Raw genomic sequence first — 21,788 nt, 5'->3', positions numbered from 1 at the left:
CTGGGTAGCTTCTCTTTCCCCTGCTGAGGGTGAGGCTGGTCTGGGAAGTTTCATCCTTGTGGGTCACGGTAGTGAAGGTCACCACTGCAGCCTGATGGCGACAACAGAAAGCAGAGTTAGGCTGTAATTCAATTTTGCGTCATTAAAACACAAAATATCTCAATGAAATGTCATACATGTAATAGAAAAATACATCAAATACATCAACTTGTCCGAGAGAGATTTACAAGGTTACAAAAACGTCACGCCAGGGTAAGCCTACACGAAATACAGCCCTTATTTTATGTGTTTCTAAAATCGCCTATGGGGAAAATGAATGGTGGAAAAACGATTGGAACCATTTCCCTGTTTGACCGCTAGATTTTATGGGTATTATCACACAACCACTGTGGGACTCTATAGAGGGGTTGGTTGTTAAGCAACAAAACTGGCATGCAACTATGGGGCAAAATAGACAGGGTTTGACTTAGACTGTTGACAACATGTAAACTATATTTAGTCTCTAAATGTTTAATGCAAACATAAATACATTTGAACAATGAACTCGTATCAAATACATTGTTACAGTTGTTGTTGGTTAGCTAGGTAGCGAATTATAGTCATTGCATAGACATGATATCAGTCAAAACACCTCAAAACAAGACATGGTATCAATAACACCATACAACGAGCTGAAACATGCCACAGAGCTACGATTCCCCACATGGCAGCTTGTTGTTAGCTGAGGTTCAGAATCATAACAAGATACACGACTTCCGGCCATCGATGCGCGAGCATCATTTTCGTCAGCCAACCCTTCTATGGCTCCTGGTCAAAAGTAGTACACTAGCCTACATAGGGAATAGGGTGCCATTTTGGACGAATTTATGAAGGTGCTGTCATAACCTTTGACCCCCATTTGACCCTACTGTACCTTTAGCCAACTCTCATGACTCCCCGGCCATATACTTTCTAGTTTGATATTACAGCATGAATAGCACATTATTTCATTTGTTAAACAATATTTAATCCACAGTAATTAATATAATTGAAGATTTAAAAATAAATAACATGTCTACCTTGAACTCTTTATTCTCCATCTCCTTGCAAAATCAGCACATTTCCTTGCCAAAATGAACGCGCATCCAGAGCGAAAACTAACGCAATCCTCCAGCACTACTAGTGCTGCACTAGGGAGGATTAGACTGAACTGCTCCAGCGGTTTTTGATCAGTTTCAACGTTTATCAGTGATGACGTAACAATGCTGTACAGATTTGACGCACTTTCGATCTCGTGCTGATGCAACAATCTGTGTTGTTGAAAGCTCACGTATGGAAATCCTGCGAGCTGTAAACAAATTTAGGCTATTGTTGCCCTTAAAACTGTAATGTTGAGGACGCCATGAAAAATAAAATACATAACCCACACCGTTAGGCCAAGGTACATGCAATATTATAATAATATATATCTCACTGGTCATTCCCAAAGCCAACACCTCCTTTGGCCGCCATTCCTTCCAGTTCTCTGCTGCCAATGACTGGAACGAATTGCAAAAATCTCTGAAGCTGGAGACTCTTATCTCCCTCAATAACTTTAAGCATCAGTTGTCAGAGCACCTTACCGATCACTGCACCTGTACACAGCCCATCTGAAATTAGCCCACCCAACTACCTCATCCCTATATTGTTATTTATTTTGCTCTTTTGGACCCCAGTATCTCTATTTGCACATAATCTCTTGCACATCTAGCATTCCAGTGTTAATACGATTGTAATTATTTTGCACCATAGCCTATTTATTGCCTTACCTCCATAACTTGCTACATTTGCACACACTGTATATATATTTTCTGTTGTATTTTTGACTTTATGTTTTTTACCCCATATGTAACTGTGTTGTTTTTATTGCACTGCTTTGCTTTATCTTGGCCAGGTCGCAGTTGTAAATGAGAACCTGTTCTCAGCTGGCTTACCTGGTTAAATAAAGGTGAAATAAAAATAAATAAATAAAAAATATTAATCACTTTGCCAATAGACTTCTTGTTCCTTGTTGTATGTAGCCTTTCTTTTGGGATTAGCACCACTGTCACCTAGAAATTGATACTGCGGTTGTCACATAAAACAGATAACCCATAGTTCATTATTAAATAACACAACTCATTTCTTTATTTTATTACTCATAAAATATACAGCAATCTTCAGATACTGAAAGAATTCATGGGAGTTTCGAATTCAGTCACTATTTCATATGTACATGTTAGTTTCATCCTTTTAAAGAAAAAAAAGGACACGAAAAAACCTGTGAACCTCCTGATCCTGATTTGACGAACATGTGTATTGTACATATTTCCAGTTAAAATGATTTTCAAAAAGAGACAGAAACGGGGGTTTGAACAAGCAATCACATAAAAGGATTGAGTGGTTTCATTTTTTTGAAGAAGTTAAAGCAAGCAAAACCTGTCAAAATAAATTGATTATAAGACCAAGACAAATAATATATATATATTTTTTTTTCAACAGAAGATAATCTAAATGCTGCTGTCCTACCATTGGTTTACAGTGTTTCTCCTCTCCAAGGGAGGCATGTTTTCTGCCTCGGAATAGTATCAGTGCTTTTCACAAACGTTGTAGTACTTAGTGTGCATCATTGTTTTCGCTCATACAGCTGCCTCTACTCTCCTAACCTCCCCTCAGTAACTAAAGAAGGCACAAAATGATGACATAAATATCACAAGAAAGTAAATTATTCATTCATGTATTCTTTCTAAAATATTTTCTAGAGGGCAAAGGACAGGTAGGTTTAAAAACACAAATGTAAATAGTCCTGTCATACAAATGCAAAACTGCAGATCTAAATGGCACCCTATTCTTTATAGAGTACACTACTTTTGACCAGAACCCTATGGGCCCTGGTCTTAAGTAGTGTACTATAAAGGGGATAGGGTGCCATTGGGGATGGAAATTCTTTGAAATTACTCATGAGAGCAAATACTACGATTTTTTGGTTCCCACAGAGGGTCAGGAGCTTAAGACATGAATGATTTTATTAAAATGTTTGTTCATAAAAAATAAATGATTTCCCCTCCTCCCACATGGATTACAGACAAGAGGCTAGGTGCGTTCTGACTGTCTTAGTGTGCGGATAAACATGACCATCACTCTCATAAAACTTAAATGAAACATCACTCCTTATGTTTTTTCTCAGCCCAAAACGCTCAATCCCATTTCTACTGTCAAAACAGGTTTTGAAAAGGCTTCTTCCACATCTTTTGGTCCATGTCTGTTTTTCACTCAGTGAAGTGCTACTATCCCCTTGGACTACAGGTTATTGCCGTCATAAGGTGTCCGTCTGTCTGTTGGCTGGACAGTTTCTACCGTTTAGGACCTTTGTGGGTAAAGGTAAAGGTGGGGTATAGCAGCAGCAGTTCCTCTGAAGTCCAGTATCTGCTGGAAGGACACCTGGTGGTACGAGAGGATGAGTGTGGCCAGCCAGCCTGTTGTGCCTCCCCCTCTCCCTCCCTCCCTCCATTTCTCTCTCTCCATCTGCGGGACTCTTAAGGCTCCTGTGCGGACTGTCTCGGCTCGTGCCCTCCCAAAGCTGGCTGTGGTGATTTAAGAAACGGTGTGTATGTGTGTATTTGTTTGTGGCCTCTGCCCCACTTCACTGTCCATCCGCCTGCCCTTGGCTCCCCTCCTGGGCAGCGACCACCACCCCCCTCAGTATGTCTCTGAGTCTGAGTCGTTGAGTTCCTCATCCTTGTAGAAGCCTCCATCGTGTTCGCGGTGGCCGATGTTGTTGAAGCTGCAGTAGGAGCTGTGCTCGCTGCGCAGCACGGGCAGGCTGTCGAAGGTCACACTCTTGGAGGGGCTGGTGGTGTAGTGGTTAATGGCACTGAAGGACAGGCTGGGCGCCGGGTTGCAGGGGGACACGGGCATCATGGTGGCCAGGATCAGCGCCAGGGAGTCCGCCACGTCTTTGTTGGGGGCGCAGGCCAAGGCTGGCGTGTAAGCTGAGGGGTTCAAACAGAACAGCAGAGGGTCACTTCAGGAGCATCACAGTTTACTATAACACTTTTGGTGAAAAACATGATACAAAGTTAAGACAACAACCAAGCAGTGGACTAGAGAGAAACATTTGTGGACACATTGAGAAGAGAAGTACAGAAGAAAACGGTGTTAGCGTTATGGATCTTACCATTCTTATCGACTGCGAGCACGCTAGCACCCTTCACTAGTAGCTCCTGAACCACCACCGTCAGACCATTTCTGGCTGCAACGTGTAACGGCCTGAGGAGAAAGTACCGTCAGATTAGCCAGCAGCAAATGAGGATACCTTCCAAATGCCAGACTATTCCCTATATAGTGCACTTCTTCTAATACTTCTGGCCCAATTAATACAGCTGAACCATACGTACGTCTGTAAGGCTGCGTTAGTCGAGTTGATGAGGTTCCTGTCTGTAATCTTCTCCAATATCAACAAGGCACTGGTTTCATGCCCCTTTAAAAACCAGAGTCAAACATGTCAGACCAAAATTTTAACCAGAGAGAGCCAACTGTTCAGATGAACGTCATCTTCATGTGGGGATGCTCACCTTACTGCAGGCCAGATGAAGAGCAGTGTTCTTGACTGCATCCTGCAGGGTGAGCTCTGCTTTGGCACTGCTCACCAACAGCTCTGACACAGACAGAGAAACATAAAGAAACTCAATTAGGAAATGAAGCGACTTATTAAAATGTAAAACAGACATGTTGAACTTAAACCGGCTGGGCGAGGCAAAGCGGAGGAGAGGGGGCTGCGTACCGACAGCGTTGGTTTGTCCGTTCTCAGCAGCCATCATGAGGGAGGTCTTCCCGGAGGCATCGGGGGAGTTGACCTGGGCGTTGTGGCCTAGCAGCAGCTGAAGACACTCCACGTGGTCCGTGAAAGCCGCCGCATGCAGGGGGGTCCTGGAGAGAGAGGAAACTTATTTCACCGACATCATGTAGGACTGTTATAAACAAGTTTGTTCAATTAACCCTGTTTATACCATAGAAATATAAAATCACTAATAGATGTATTAAAAGTAATCTACAATCCCTCATCCAACCCCAGAGGTCATTTTATTCCCAAGACAACATTATTCTCCAGAAGAAAAGGACTTTGTCATGTGCTGTAGTTACCGGTTCTTGGTGTCAGTGGCGTTGACAATGGCCGGCCCCAGAGTGTCAATCAGCATCTCTGCAGCCCCCTCGTTGTCATTGATCACAGCTCAGTGGAGGGGGCTGAACGAGTTGCCCTCGGTCTTGTGGAAAACCTCCTGTTCCAGCAGCACCTCTACACACGTGTCATGGCCTAGTGGAAGATTGATTCATACAGGAAAAGGATGACGTCGCTGCAGACCACAACAATACTCTCAGAGAAAGCTACACATCTGACAATGGTGAAGTCACAAAAGATGTTTTAGCTACAACATATGCTATGTCAATACCTGACAAAGTCCTGTTTCAGTGTAAGGTCCTCCACTGAGAGTCATAACCCCTAATTCTGTTGTAGTCTTGTTCATTCCCCCACATGGCTCCGTCCACACCAATCGAATGCTTTTCAAGCCACAAGAGGGAGTGAATGAGTGTACACTTCATGGAGGAGAGAACAGAGCTACAGTCCAGTTAGTCAGTACGTACCGCCTTGTATGGCCTGCCTAATTCAGGGACATGTTTACGGTGCTGAAGAGAGAAAATCAGAAAAGATCTAGTGTTCCGTTAGTCCAGTACGTACCGTCGTAGCAGGCCCAGTGTAGTGGCGTGTAGCCCTGGTTGTCTGTGATGACGGGGAGGGTCTCCACTGACTGGGCGGCGTGTAGGAGCCCCCCAGCACCCCGATGTGTCCGGATGCCGCCGCCAGGTGGACAGGGGTTCGCCCCTTACAGTCCCGAACCAGGAAGCTGGCGCTGTGCTGCAGCAGGGCCTCCACACACTCCTCATGACCCGTCACCGCCTGGGAGGAAGGGCCGGGAGACAAGAATGGATTTGAAATAACTAATAATCAATTATATAATAATGAATCATCAATTATTACAAATGATGTCTGGAGGCAGGTCCCCCTACAGGGATGAATACACCACTACCCATGGACAACTACTTTTCTGAAGATAATATGTATATTTGAGCCTCCCCGTCTCTTTCTGTGTGTGAGCGTATACAGCCAGCTCTCCTCCTCACCCCTCTGTGTAGCGCTGTTCTGCCCCACTTGTCTTTGGCTTCTACGCTGGCTCCCTTGTTGAGCAGTGAGTACAAACAGTCTGTGTGTCCGCTCAGCACCGACAGCATCAGAGGGGTTCTGATACACAAGACAACAAGGTCATATTACAAACTGGTAATAACCAGGTTGAGTCCCAAATGGCAACCTATTCCCTATATGGTACACTAATTTTGACCTGAGCCCATAGGGTTCTGGTTTAAAGTAGTGCACCAAGTAGGGCATAGGGTGCCATTTGGGACGTAGACCTAGTGTCAAAATCTCTTTATTTCAGGAATTGTATCCAAAGCCCAATTGACTTACTGTCCATTCCCGTCTTGAACGTCCACTGCACTCTGGAGGTCAGCATTTCCAATCAGCAAACGCAAACACTCCGAATCACCGTTGGTAGCTAGAGGAGGATAAACAGAGAGGATATAAGAATGTGAGATGATTGACCGTTGGTAGCTAGAGGAGGATAAACAGAGAGGATATAAGAATGTGAGATTATTGACCGTTGGTAGCTAGAGGAGGCTAAACAGAGAGGATATGAGCTGATTGCTGGACGACTATTACCTTCACATGAACAGACAGATTTCTAGAACAGTGGTATTGGTAGATGACATCCTCATGATGTTAACACAGCAGATAATAAAACATTGTGGGGCTGAGGCCCTCGAAGCCTTTCACCTGCTAGCTGTGTACCTGGCTCTGGATAGAAGTTCCCCTGTGCACTGATCTAGGATCAGCTTACCCTCCCCAGATCCTCAGCAATAATGACAAAAAATGACCTTAGATCAGTGTGTAGTGGGCATTTTCACACTATGCTATATAATATCCCTAGAGTGGACATTGGCATCCTAGCAACATGACCAAACAAATGTCCATCTTGGTAAGGAAAACTTTTGAATTGCAGAATCTCTAGGTCTTACGTGATATCCTATGCGTACCTGCAGCGTGGATGGGGGTCCTCTTCAGGGTGAAGTCTTCAACCAGGATGGAGGCTACCTGGTTGATGAGGACGTCAACACATTCCACATGGCCTTTAAAGGCAGCCAGGTCCAGAGGGGTGCGCCCCTGGCTGTTCCTCACGTCTAGATCCAGCAGAGACTGAACCAGGACCTCCATAGCATGGTGGTGGCCGTGGTACGCCTGAATGGAAACAAACACACAGTCTGAAGCAAAGTCCAGTGGTATGCCTGAACAGATATACACTCCTAATATAATCAATGTCCTATAGTAGACCAGTGGTATGCCAGAACAGATATACACTCCTAATATAATCAATGTCCTATAGTAGACCAGTGGTATGCCTGAACAGATATACACTCCTAATATAATCAATGTCCTATAGTAGACCAGTGGTACGCCTGAACAGATATACACTCCTAATATAATCAATGTCCTATAGTAGACCAGTGGTATGCCTGAACAGATATACACTCCTAATATAATCAATGTCCTATAGTAGACCAGTGGAATGCCTGAACAGATATACACTCTAATATAATCAATGTCCTATAGTAGACCAGTGGTATGCCTGAACAGATATACACTCCTAATATAATCAATGTCCTATAGTAGACCAGTGGTATGCCTGAACAGATATACACTCCTAATATAATCAATGTCCTATAGTAGACCAGTGGTATGCCAGAACAGATATACACTCTAATATAATCAATGTCCTATAGTAGACCAGTGGTATGCCTGAACAGATATACACTCCTAATATAATCAATGTCCTATAGTAGACCAGTGGTATGCCTGAACAGATATACACTCCTAATATAATCAATGTCCTATAGTAGACCAGTGGTATGCCTGAACAGATATACACTCCTAATATAATCAATGTCCTATAGTAGACCAGTGGTATGCCTGAACAGATATACACTCTTAATATAATCAATGTCCTATAGTAGACCAGTGGTATGCCAGAACAGATATACACTCCTAATATAATCAATGTCCTATAGTAGACCAGTGGTACGCCAGAACAGATATACACTCCTAATATAATCAATGTCCTATAGTAGACCAGTGGTACGCCTGAACAGATATACACTCCTAATATAATCAATGTCCTATAGTAGACCAGTGGTATGCCTGAACAGATATACACTCCTAATATAATCAATGTCCTAAAGTAGACCGGTGGTATGCCTGAACAGATATACACTCCTAATATAATCAATGTCCTATAGTAGACCAGTGGTATGCCAGAACAGATATACACTCCTAATATAATCAATGTCCTATAGTAGAGCAGTGGTATGCCTGAACAGATATACACTCCTAATATAATCAATGTCCTATAGTAGACCAGTGGTATGCCAGAACAGATATACACTCCTAATATAATCAATGTCCTATAGTAGACCAGCGGTATGCCTGAACAGATATACACTCTTAATATAATTAATGTCCTATAGTAGACCAGTGGTATGCCAGAACAGATATACACTCCTAATATAATCAATGTCCTATAGTAGACCAGTGGTATGCCTGAACAGATATACACTCCTAATATAATCAATGTCCTATAGTAGACCAGTGGTATGCCTGAACAGATATACACTCCTAATATAATCAATGTCCTAAAGTAGACCGGTGGTATGCCTGAACAGATATACACTCCTAATATAATCAATGTCCTATAGTAGACCAGTGGTGCGCCTGAACAGATCTACACTCTTAATATAATCAATGTCCTATAGTAGACCAGTGGTATGCCTGAACAGATATACACTCTTAATATAATCAATGTCCTATAGTAGACCAGTGGTATGCCTGAACAGATATACACTCTTAATATAATCAATGTCCTATAGTAGACTCTCATAGCCTGGTTCCTCTCTAGGTTTCTTCCTAGGTTTTCGCCTTTCTAGGGAGTTTTTCCTAGCCACCGTGCTTCTACACCTGCATTACTAGCTGTTTGGGGTTTTAGGCTGGGTTTCTGTACAGCACTTCGAGATATTAGCTGATGTAAGAAGGGCTATATAAAATAAAATTGATTGATTGATAGACCAGTGGTATGCCTGAACAGATATACACTCTTAATATAATCAATGTCCTATAGTAGACCAGTGGTATGCCTGAACAGATATACACTCTTAATATAATCAATGTCCTATAGTAGACCAGTGGTATGCCTGAACAGATATACACTCCTAATATAATCAATGTCCTATAGTAGACCAGTGGTGCGCCTGAACAGATATACACTCTTAATATAATCAATGTCCTATAGTAGACCAGTGGTATGCCTGAACAGAAACAGTCCTAGACCTCTAAAGTAGACCAGTGTCTCTCAAATCGGGTGCCCATTTTTTCTCCCGCCCAGCATCAACATCGAAGGTCCCTGCCAAGCGTGAGATTTAGAAACAAACACACTACTACTCCTCTGTTGGAGGTTGATTAACTCAAATGGCAAAATAAGGAAATCATCCTCATCATCACCGTGTCAAAATATGCATGTATTTTACACTAATCAGGAACAGATAGGAACATGGTGTGTGAGTGTCTGGACAATCAACTTTTCGTGGAAAAACAACACAATGCCTGCATCCCAGATAGCACCCTATTTCCCATGTAGTGCAGTACTTTTGATCTGGGCCCATAAGGTTCTGGTCAAAAGTAGTGCACTAAATAGGGAAGAGGGTGCCATTTGTCATGTGGCGAGACCCCTACAGGAGCAGGTAGGCTTTACTCACAGCTAAGTGTAGGGGGCTGATGGGAGCTCTGACATCAGAGTCGTTCAGGATGTCTGTCCCTGAGGTTTCCATTAGCTGGGGAAAGACAAGGACGGGCCAGTTTAGACTTGTAACATATTTACTTTGAAGTTTAGTCTAGTAGCATGTTTCATGTTGTAAATCTCAGTGACCAGCCCCTGCAGACATACTGGGGTGTTGCATTCGTATCTTAAACAAGCTAGTGTGAGGAAAAGTAACCAACTGGTACTTACCACATCTAAAGGTGTTTCACTTGCAATCTGGAAAAAGAACATCAAGAGTGACGATGCGGCCACGACAAACATGCAACCACACCTTAAAACCTACTGAATATCAACGTCTGTCCCAAATGGCACCCTATTCCCTATATAGTGCATTACGTTTGACCAGAGCCCTATGGGCCCTACATCCATTTGGGACGCAGACAAAATGGTCTGTGAATGCAGGGCGTCTAGTCCCCTGTGGTTCTGACTCACCAGCTCCAGACAGAGGCGGTGTCCGTACGCAGACGCGTAATGGACTGCGTTGTAGCCCTGATTGTCCCTGATCCCTGGGTTAGCGTCGTTTCGCAGCAAATATTCCAGACACCTAGAGGTCAGAGGTCAAGAGTTCACTAATCATTATACCAACATCAAGACAGACAGATAAGCAAGCAGAGACACTTTCCCAAAGGAGACGTGGCCAAGCTTTCACACTGCAGATTTTAACACTAGTATGCATTCAAACACGGCCAACAACATACTCTAGACTACAATGAAATGTGAAAGGTCATGGCACCACAACATACTCTCCAGACTACAGTGAAAGGTCATGGCACCACAACATACTCTCCAGACTACAGTGAAATGTGAAAGGTCATGGCACCACAACATACTCTCCAGACTACAGTGAAATGTGAAAGGTCATGGCACCACAACATACTCTCCAGACTACAGTGAAATGTGAAAGGTCATGGCACCACAACATACTCTCCAGACTACAGTGAAATGTGAAAGGTCATGGCACCACAACATACTCTCCAGACTACAGTGAAATGTGAAAGGTCATGGCACCACAACATACTCTCCAGACTACAGTGAAATGTGAAAGGTCATGGCACCACAACATACTCTCCAGACTACAGTGAAATGTGAAAGGTCATGGCACCACAACATACTCTCCAGACTACAGTGAAATGTGAAAGGTCATGGCACCACAACATACTCTCCAGACTACAGTGAAATGTGAAAGGTCATGGCACCACAACATACTCTCCAGACTACAGTGAAATGTGAAAGGTCATGGCACCACAACACACACAACAGTAAGAGAGGTGTGAGACGTACTTTCCGTCTGTGTCGGAGGCAGCAGCGTAGTGGAGCGGGGTGCAACCCCTTTTATCCAGATCGTTCACACTGGCCCCAGACCCCACCAAGGCAAACAGACACTGGTAGTTACAATTGGCTGCCGCATAATGCAGAGGACTCCTAGAAGAACGCACAGAAACCATTCAACATCAACAACAGAAACAGCTTATTGGAGCTGTAAAACATTTACATTTACGTCATTTAGCAGACACTCTTATCCAGTGCGACTTACAGGAGCAATTAGGGTTAAGTGCCTTGCTGCAGTGCACATAGACACATTTTTCACCTAGTCAGCTAGGGGATTTGAACCAGCAACCTTTCGGTTACTGACCCAACGCTCTTAACCGCTAGGCTACCTGCCGCCCAATATTTCCCATAATAATTCCTATATGCCCCTATACTATATTCCCCATTATCATAAAGATCACATATGAAAGTTATTTGATGCCACAGACAGACCTTCCGAAGCTGTCCTTTCTGTTGAAGTCTGCCCCTGTGTTGAGCAGCAGATTCAGACAGTCCAGGTTCCTGGTAACAAGATATCAAGTTCAGAAAGGCCCTCGTACATCTGAGCTATCATGTATCAATCAGAAAGGCCCTTTCACATCTGAGCTATCAGGTGGATGGTAACAATGAGAACCTTAAAGAAAAGAGAAACCCGTACACTGCTCTTGCTAGTATCACTGTTTTTATAATGCTAATAAAAGCAATAATAAAAAGTGATACTAGCAAGAGCAGTTTGCAGGTTTCTCTTCTCTTTCAAGAAGATATAAAGACAATTTAGACCAGAGCGCAAGTCAATACCACCATGGCATGGAACCACATTATACAGAAATGATACCGCACTAATGATCTATACGATTTTTTAATACTGCTAAACAATGTGAAATGTAAGAGTGTGAATATGTGTTTGTTCTTTCTGGTGGCTTTCCAGTTCATGAACTAAATATTCCTTGGTGTAAAGCCTGGACCAGTCCACTCACCCAACAGCTGCTGCAGCATGTAAACAGGTCCTTCCAAAGTCGTCAGGGGTGTCTATATCAAAGCCTGATGAGAGGAGCTTCCGACAGCAGTCAGAGAACCCACTGAGAGCAGCCAGGTGGAGGGGGAACATCCCATGGACGCCTCGCCTACAACACATTTTTACATTTTAGACTTTAAGCAGACACTCTTATCCAGAGCAACTTACAGTTGATTCAGCTAAGATTGGAAACAGCACCACATCACAGTCCTCATTAAACCCCACAGCAGATCAACACATCAGCATGCTGCAATGCCCTGTCTATCAACCCCCCACACACCACAATGTGTTGAGCATAGTCTCCAAGCGGGAATTCGGTCAATGACAGAATTGCAGATGCATGTTGCATTTTTGCTGGAAACTGTGTGTGTTCTCACTTGGCTGTGTCAGCTCCGTTCGTGATGAGTGTATTGATGAGTAACTCATGGCCGTAGCGAGCAGAGATGTGCAGAGGTGTGTTTCCATTATTTTCTTCACAGTCGATCTCAGCACCTACAGAACACACACACACACACACAGACACACACACAGACACACACACACGTCAACCACTTGACCCTAGAGGCCTCATGAAGCTTCATGTTCAACCACATTGCAAGTAACATTGCTCTGTGCCAGTGAATCATGGTTTGAAGACAAAAGACAATGCTGAAGAGCCTACTGGTTCATATATATTCAGTTGAGAGCATTCACAGCGACTCACCATTCTGGATGATGGCTTGAGATCTGGAGAAGCGTCCGTGGATGGCCGTCATGTGGAGGGGGGTCTTTCCATCTTTACTCTGCAGATAGAAAGACAAAGATGGTTCACACGGCAGTCTGTGCTGCTGACCACAGGCAAAATCAAACACGTATTGGAGGAGCGCTTGATTGCATTTAGTTTGCATTGTTAGGCCTATTCCATTGGTATTTGAATGTAGACCAGGGCCAAATACTAAGCCATGTGCTGCGTCAGTGTGTAAGTCCCAAATGGCAACCTATTTATAAGTACACTACTTTTTGAACCAAAGTAGTGTACTTATAAAGGGAACAGGGTGACATTTGGGACACAGGCAGTGTCATCACGGCTCCTTGCTCTATGGGCCCCTGGTCAAAAGTAGTGCACTACATAGGGAATAGGGTGTTATTTAGTTCAGACACAGTGTTGGTCATCCGGTCTCCTCACCTTGATGTTGACGAGGGCCCCGTTGCCCACCAGCAGCTCCAGGCAGAGCGCCCCATGGCGCGAGGCGGCCGTGAAGTGGAGTGGGGCGAAACCCTTCTCGTACACCTGGTTCACGTTGGCGCCGCACTCGATCAGCTCATTCACCACCACATCCTGCCCGTTGTAGCATGCCACGTGGAGGGGGTGTTACCGTACCCATTGGGCTAATTTATCTGGAGGGAGCAAGGGAGGGAAAAGAGTGGAGAGAGAGAGAGAGGGGGGGAAGAGAGAACAAAACATTCCTGATCAGGTCACTTGGTTCTGAAAACCCCCTGGTCCAACCTCTCTCTCTTCATTACTTGGTTATGAAAACCCCCTGGTCCAACCTCTCTCTCTTCATTACTTGGTTATGAAAACCCCCTGGTCCAACCTCTCTCTCTTCATTACTTGGTTATGAAAACCCCCTGGTCCAACCTCTCTCTCTTCATTACTTGGTAAGAAAACCCCCTGGTCAAACCTCTCTCTCGTCATTACTTGGTTCTGAAAACCCCTGGTCCAACCTCTCTCTCTTCATTACTTGGTTATGAAAACCCCCTGGTCCAACCTCTCTCTCTTCATTACTTGGTTATTAAAACCCCCTGGTCCAACCTCTCTCTCTTCATTACTTGGTTCTGAAAACCCCCTGGTCCAACCTCTCTCTCTTCATTACTTGGTTCTGAAAACCCCCTGGTCCAACCTCTCTCTCTTCATTACTTGGTTATGAAAACCCCCTGGTCCAACCTCTCTCTCTTCATCACTTGGTTCTGAAAACCCCCTGGTCCAACCTCTCTCTCTTCATTACCTGGTTATGAAAACCCCCTGGTCCAACCTCTCTCTCTTCATTACTTGGTTCTGAAAACCCCCTGGTCCAACCTCTCTCTCTTCATTACTTGGTTATGAAAAACCCCTGGTCCAACCTCTCTCTCTTCATTACTTGGTTATGAAAACCCCCTGGTCCAAATCACTGGCTCTAACCTCTCTCTCTTCATTACTATTATGAAAACCCCCTACACATTTGAATGCGTGTTGACTCACATCCACACCAAGGTCCAGCAGGTACTTGACCACACTGATCATTCCACTGGAGGCTGCAGAGTGGAGAGGGGTGTAGGCCTTCTTGTATTTACAGGACACCTCTGATCCATGAGAGGCCAGCAGTTTCACCACCTCAATGTGCCCTATGGTAGAGAGAGAGAGAGAGAGAGAGAGAGAGAGAGAGAGAGAGAGAGAGAGAGAGAGAGAGAGAGAGAGAGGAGGGAGATAGTAAGGGGGTTAAGAGAGAAACAGAGATACAAACACAGAGAGATAGGCAGAGAGAGGGAGAGATAGATTAGTTTACAGTGGTACACAGCACCATAAGCAACACCTACATCATGTTAGTACAACTGAAAACATCTAATCAACCTACTTAGTACATGATTCTGACATAATAACACACTAGACGTGGCTCATACAGCTGAGCTGTGAGACTAACACACAGTCCATTCATTCATTCATTCATTGGTATAAAGGACATTAGTCAGAATGTAAATGATGTGGTAAACTCATCACCCATGTAAGCAGCCCAGTGGATTGCTCGGCGATCCTTCTTGTCAAAGGCATTAATGTTGGCTCCTCTGGAGAGAAGCAGCCTCACCATCTAACAGGGAGAGGAGAGAGAAACAAAACACAGGTTGAGGAAAACTAAACAGCAAAATCCGCTAAATCTGGCTTCAAAGCCTTCCCTTTAAAATTATATATTTTGTATTCACAATTAATGAAAGATAACATGTAAAGACATGGTACATTTCTCCCCTTTTAGTCCCCCTTTGACCTCCCCCTCCCCCCAGAATGCCTCCAAACACATTTAAAAAGAAAGGGAAAGTAATTGAGTTACATGTCAGAAAACAAAACAAAAGTATACAACAACGTTACTTCAAGCAAAAATGTAATAGCCTAACAATTTCAGGTGATTAAGTGATTTTATAGGCCTATATAGCAGTAATCTCAAGGTGGGGCCAAGAGTACTAATCTGGAGGAAGTGTTTGGAGCTGTTCAAAATAGGATATCATCGGGTCCCAGGAGGAATAAAATGAGTTGGTTGACCCTCGAATGGTAACTTCATTTTTTCTCATTTTAGGAACAGCTTCAGATCTTTGAGCCAAAGAGAGGCTAAGGGAGGATTGATAGATTTCCAATCCAATAAAATCCTTCTGCGGGCTAACAGGGAGGCAAAGGCAATGGCATCTAGCTGTCTATTGGTCAGAGAAGGATTGTTGTTTGGTACTCCAAAAATAGCAATTTCTGCACTAGGCTGCAACTTTATATCAAATGCTTCAGAAAGGGTTTTAAATAGTGGACAACTAATCTGCCAGACGGGGACAGGACCAGAACATTTGATTAGTCCCATTATCACTGAGTACTGTGGATGATGGTACATCAAAAGACAGAGGTGGGATACCCTGGTCAGGTGGAACAAACAGCCTACCACTCCCAGTGCTTGCAAACTCAGGACTAGCAAACACTCTACTCCCAGGAGCTGACTGTACAATTGGTGTAAATGGAAGGACACCCCTCCCTCTACCCACACTAAAATCCCCAGCATAACATGTCTTATGGATTTGAGAATCTTCCATGGCTCAACAGAGCACTAAAATACAATGTAATTTAGTGCATTCAAATACCCAAAAAAATTAATGCAAAAAACAAATTCATCCAAAACATACAAATAAGCACGAATACCTGTATCTAATGAATATGCTACATTCACTTTCACTGTTTACAGTATATATTCACTTACAGTAAACCATCAACAAATTCACATGCGCATGTCGTGCACCTCATCCACATGCACAGCTCCGGCGGTCGGCTTGAGCTGACCAGTCGGCAGGTCACGTAATTAGGACACTGCCACAACTGGAATTCTGATGGTTGGATAATTTTTATTCGACCTGCACACGAAGAGACAACACACAATATGTTACCTCTTGGTGCAGCCACAGCTCTCGGGCACCTTGCTAGTTGAAGGTCAGGCAAAGAGAACAGGTGCTGCATGCACACATTCAGTGCCTAACAACACACTATACAATACAAGTAAAATGATATACAACATAATTCTGACAAAATAAAAGACATAACTGCACACCACGAGACAACACACAATAGGTTAGCCCTTGGTGCAGCCACAGCTCTCGTGCACCTGCGTGAGCACATAGAAACTCACTCAAACACTGCCCCAAATACTCCCGAGTTACAATAGGTACCCTAATTAGCGAGCTCGGTGAAAGTTGTTAACATACATCTTTATATTGTCCACATTGTAACAAAACCTGTAGTTGCGTAACAGCACTTTGTGTAACTTTACCACAGTTTTATATTGACAAATTACGGCGCCAAGGACAACATACCTTGCTAGCTGAAGGTCAGGCAAAAGAGAACAATAAGAGGGTACATAAATACAGATAACCCGCGATGGACCAAACCAAAATATACACAACTTTTACAATTACTTGTATTTGCAATATAGATACATAAAAATGTTTGTACACCAAAAAATAACATTAGCTATGCAGCTGTAATTAAATAAAGAAACCACATTGAATTATTATTATTATTAACTTATCAACATCCCCTCTTGACCTGGCCTACTTGAACTGTCCTTGTGTGCAATTTGGTGCATAATCTAGGGGAACAACATCACACTACTACACATATAATTCAAGTCATACCTTTATTGTCATTCATGCTCTTATTTTTAACCTAGTAGTTTTGCAAAAGTGTAACCTGCGTCAATTCTAGGAAATATTGGAATAACGTGCTTAAGAGGAGCCCTGACACGCACAACTGTCATGAGCCCTCTCACTCCACCGGGTTACCACCTTAATTTGTTTCCACTATCTTCCACTCTGCTCACCACTCTCTCTCTACTCAGCCTAACTAGCTCCACCTGTCCCTGCTCTGCTCGGCTCTAATTACTCTGCCAGCTGCGCTGCATTACCCACTAACCTCTCCCAGTATTTAAAGTCCTGTCTTTCAGCTCTCCTTTGTCAGATCGTCTGCAAAGCTCACACCCGGAACCTGTTTGCTCGCGCTTCTGGCTCACCCTTGTTTTGTGACCCCGGACCTGCCTGATTCTTGGATACTCTTCTGCCCCAGGAAAACCAGACCTGCTTTCTGCCATTACGACTCCTGACTACTCTTCGACCCCCGGTAATTCTGACCAGCCTTCTGCCTTGCTACAACGTATTTGGATTTCCCTTGAACTGTACTTCTGCCTTGTTTCATCCGCCCCGTTGTGTCTGTGTTTCCTCCCCCAGGACTTCTGGACCACCAACCACCGCGTCATCGGACGCATCGCTGCCACTGGGGGGCACAGACCCAGCACATTGGACGGAATAACCCCTGGAGCCTTCACTCACTCCCTACTTCCCTTTTCCCTTAAGTTTTAATAAACTTTCTGGTGTGACGCAATTGTGGTCCTCTTGTCGTCTGTCTGAACCGTGACAGTACGATCTGACCATCATGGACTCAGCGCACACTTCCCCCGACATGGAAACCGAAGAACCTGAGCAACCCACCTCCATGCTACGCCTGGAACACACTGAGAGAGAGCTAGGCCGCATGAGCGGCGACATCACCTCTCTGCTTCAGGTCGGCCACCAACAGCATCAGCAGTTCCAGCAGCACCAGCAGCAGTCCCAGCAGCAGCAACAACAACTCGCCATGATCATCCAACTCCTCACCAACCTTACCCCAGCCAGTCTGCCCACCAGCCCTGCCTCCGAGTTACCTGCCCCGGTCATTGCAGCCGCTGCCCCGAACCCAAGATTGGAAACCCCGAGCGGTTCAACGGCGATTCTACCCAGGTCCGGCCATTCCTGACTAGCTGCCGACTTCAGTTCTCCTTGCAGCCAAGGACCTTCGCCACGGAGGGGGCTAAGGTCGGGTATGCCATCACTCACCTGACGGGCCGAGCTCGACTCTGGGGAACAGCAGAGTTCGAACGTCAAACCCCCGCATGTGCAACCTTCGACCTGTTTGCTGAGGAGATGCTGAAGGTGTTTGACCTGGATTCACCAACCGCAGAGGCGTCTCGTGAACTGTTCAGTATTCGACAAGGCAGACGTACAGTCGCAGACCATTCCATCGACTTCCGAACCCTGGCAAGACGAAGTTCTTGGAACACACCATCGTTGGTGGACGCGTTCTTCCATAGCCTGGCTGACTATATCAAGGACGAGTTGGTCTCCCATGAACTGCCTTCCACTCTTGATGAAGCCATCGCACTGACTGTCCGGATCGACAGAAGGATACAGACCCGTGCCGTGAGAGGGGGCGCCAAGGTCCACCAACTACCGGCATTCGGAGAGATCCGACTGGGCTCCTGTCAGCTACTGCCACTCACCCAAGTCAGCTTGATCAGTCTGAGCCTATGGAGATTGGGCGAGCCTCTCTCACTCCTGCAGAGCGCCAGCGCCGCTTCACCTCAAACCTCTGCCTCTATTGTGGAGGTGATGGACATCGTGTGGTAACCTGCCCTTTAAAAGCCGAAGCTCACCGGGCATAGGGGGAGTCCGGTTGAGCTCAATGACCATCCAGTCCTCCGACCGCAAACCCCTGCTGCAAGTTCACCTCCGCCTCTCTGACTCAACTCACACCCTGGCTGCTCTGGTGGATTCTGGCGCCGAAGCCAACATAATGGACATCAAGCTGGCACGCCAACTGGGACTGGAGAACCTCCGTTTGACACCTCCTATTCCTGCCCGGGCACTGGACGGACACTTACTCGGATCGGTCACTCATGTCACGGCCCCCGGTCTTGATGGGTCTGTCCGGAAACCATCAAGAAACTATCCAGTTTCACCTGCTCCCCTCTCCAGGCCAACCCCTCATCCTGGGTTACCCATGGCTCCGCCCGGCACAACCCCTCAGCTCGACTGGGTGACCGGGGTGATCAGGGAGTGGGGAGAGGACTGCCACCGAACCTGCCTGCTTGCTGCCGCACTACCCCCTCGGCCAGTACCTACTAACTCCGCTCCTGACCTCTCCCATGTCCCAGAATGCTACCATGGTCTCAGAGAAGTGTTTAACAAAGCAAGAGCCACATCTCTGCCCCCTCACCGACCGCATCGACTGTGCCATCGACCTCCTCCCTGGAACAGCCCCTCCAAGGGGCCGTCTTTATTCGTTGTCTGCTCCTGAAAGAAAGTCCATGGAGGACTACATCAATGACTCTCTGTCCACAGGATTGATCCGTTCATCTTCATCTCCGGCTGGTGCTGGCTTCTTCTTTGTGGGGAAGAGGGACGGATCTCTTCGCCCCTGCATCGACTACAGGGGACTCAACGACATCACAGTGAAAAACCGTTACCCTCTCCCTCTGCTCACCTCTGCTTTTGAGTTGCTCCAGGGAGCCACTGTTTTTACCAAGTTGGATCTCAGAAACGCTTACCACCTTGTGCGGGTCCGGGAGGGAGATGAATGGAAGACCGCATTCAATACACCAACAGGCCACTACGAGTATCTGGTTATGCCTTTTGGCCTCACCAATGCTCCTGCTGTGTTCCAGGCTCTAGTGAATGATGTACTGCGGGACATGTTAAACAAGTTTGTCTTCGTTTACCTGGATGACATCCTAATCTACTCCAGAAACCTGTCTGAACACACCCGCCATGTCCAGCAAGTCCTTCATCGTCTTCTGGAGAATTCCCCACGCCAAGGCAGAGAAATGTGAGTTTCACGTCAAGACAGTGGCCTTCCTGGGGTACATAGTGGCAGAGGGAAGTATCCAAATGGATCCTGCCAAGGTATCAGCAGTCACTTCATGGCCAGTTCCGGAGAACAGAAAGAAGCTGCAACAGTTTCTGGGGTTTGCTAACTTCTATAGAAAGTTTATCCGGAACTACAGTACCGTTGCTGCCCCTCTCACTGCTCTAACCAGCACCAAGCAACCCTTCACCTGGACCCCAGCAGCCGACAAGGCCTTCAGTACCCTCAAGGTAAGGTTCACCTCCGCTCCCATCCTCCAGATGCCTGATGTGGACCGGCAATTCATTGTGGAGGTGGACGCCTCGGATGTGGGAGTTGGTGCTGTGATTTCTCAGTGGGCTGCGGAGGATAGGAAGCTCCATCCCTGTGCCTTTTTCTCACGCTCGGTTGTCCCCCTCTGAGTGCAATTACGACATAGGGAACCGAGAGCTGCTGGCTGTGAAGCTTGCCTTGGAGGAGTGGCGTCACTGGCTGGAGGGGTCCACCATTCCATTTCTCGTTTGGACCGATCATAAGAACTTGGAGTACATCCGCACGGCCAAACGGTTGAACTCCAGGCAGTCCCGCTGGGCCCTGTTCTTCACCAGGTTTAATTTCACTCTGTCATACCGGCCTGGATCACGCAACACCAAGCCAGACGCCCTCTCCCGTCAATTCCAGAAGGATGACAACCCCTCCAAGGATCCTGTGTCGATTCTGCCGAGTCCCTGCATCGTAGCAGCTCTGACCTGGGCTGTTGAGGAACAGGTGCTGGAAGCTCTCCGTAACCAGCCCGGTCCCAGCACGTGCCCAGCTGACCGCCTTTTTGTCCCCCGAAAACCTGAGGTCCCAGGTCGTTCAGTGGGGACATGACTCCCGCCTAGCTTGTCACCCTGGCTCCACCCGCACTTACAACCTGCTCGCCCAGAGGTTCTGGTGGCCCTCTCTGAGAAAGGATGTACGGGAATTCGTCCAAGCCTGCCCCATCTGCAACCAACACAAGTCGTCCTGCCAGCCCCCCAGCCGGATTGCTGCAGCCCCTGCCTGTGCCCAGACGTCCCTGGTCTCACATCGCCCTTGACTTTGTCACGGGGCTGCCCCTTCAAGTGGCATGACCGTCATTCTCACCATAGTTGACCGATTCAGCAAGATGGCACACTTCATTCCCCTCCCCAAGCTCCCAACCGCCAAGGAGACCGCCCAGGTGGTCCTGGAACACGTCTTCCGGATCCACGGACTGCCAAAGGATGTAGTTTCTGACCGTGGTCCACAATTCTCCTCCGCTTTTTGGAAGGAGTTCTGTCACCTGCTGGGAGCCACAGTCAGTCTGACTTCCGGATTCCATCCCCAATCCAATGGGCAGTCAGAGCGGGCAAATCAGGAGCTCGAGAAGGCACTGCGATGCATGACTTCACGCAACCCCCCACTCCTGGTCGCAGCAATTGACATGGGTGGAGTACGCACACAATTCTCTGACCTGCTCTGCCATCGGTATGTCCCCTTTCCAATGTGTTTATGGATACCAGCCTCCTCTATTTGCCAGCCAGGAAGGGGAGGTTACTTGCCCATCTGCACTTGCTTTTGC

The 21,788-nt window shown here is 46.1% G+C and overlaps 1 pseudogene; it reads right to left on the bottom strand.

Annotated features, from left to right (window-relative positions):
* Positions 1-3,005: 3,005 nt before the first annotated feature.
* LOC121563061 lies at positions 3,006-16,296 on the bottom strand (annotated as a pseudogene).
* Positions 16,297-21,788: the final 5,492 nt, after the last annotated feature.

The sequence above is a fragment of the Coregonus clupeaformis genome, unplaced genomic scaffold, assembly GCF_020615455.1.
Source record: "Coregonus clupeaformis isolate EN_2021a unplaced genomic scaffold, ASM2061545v1 scaf1534, whole genome shotgun sequence".
Lineage (NCBI taxonomy): Eukaryota > Metazoa > Chordata > Actinopteri > Salmoniformes > Salmonidae > Coregonus > Coregonus clupeaformis.
Note: the sequence above shows the minus strand (reverse complement) of the source record. Positions and strands in the feature narration are given on the sequence as shown.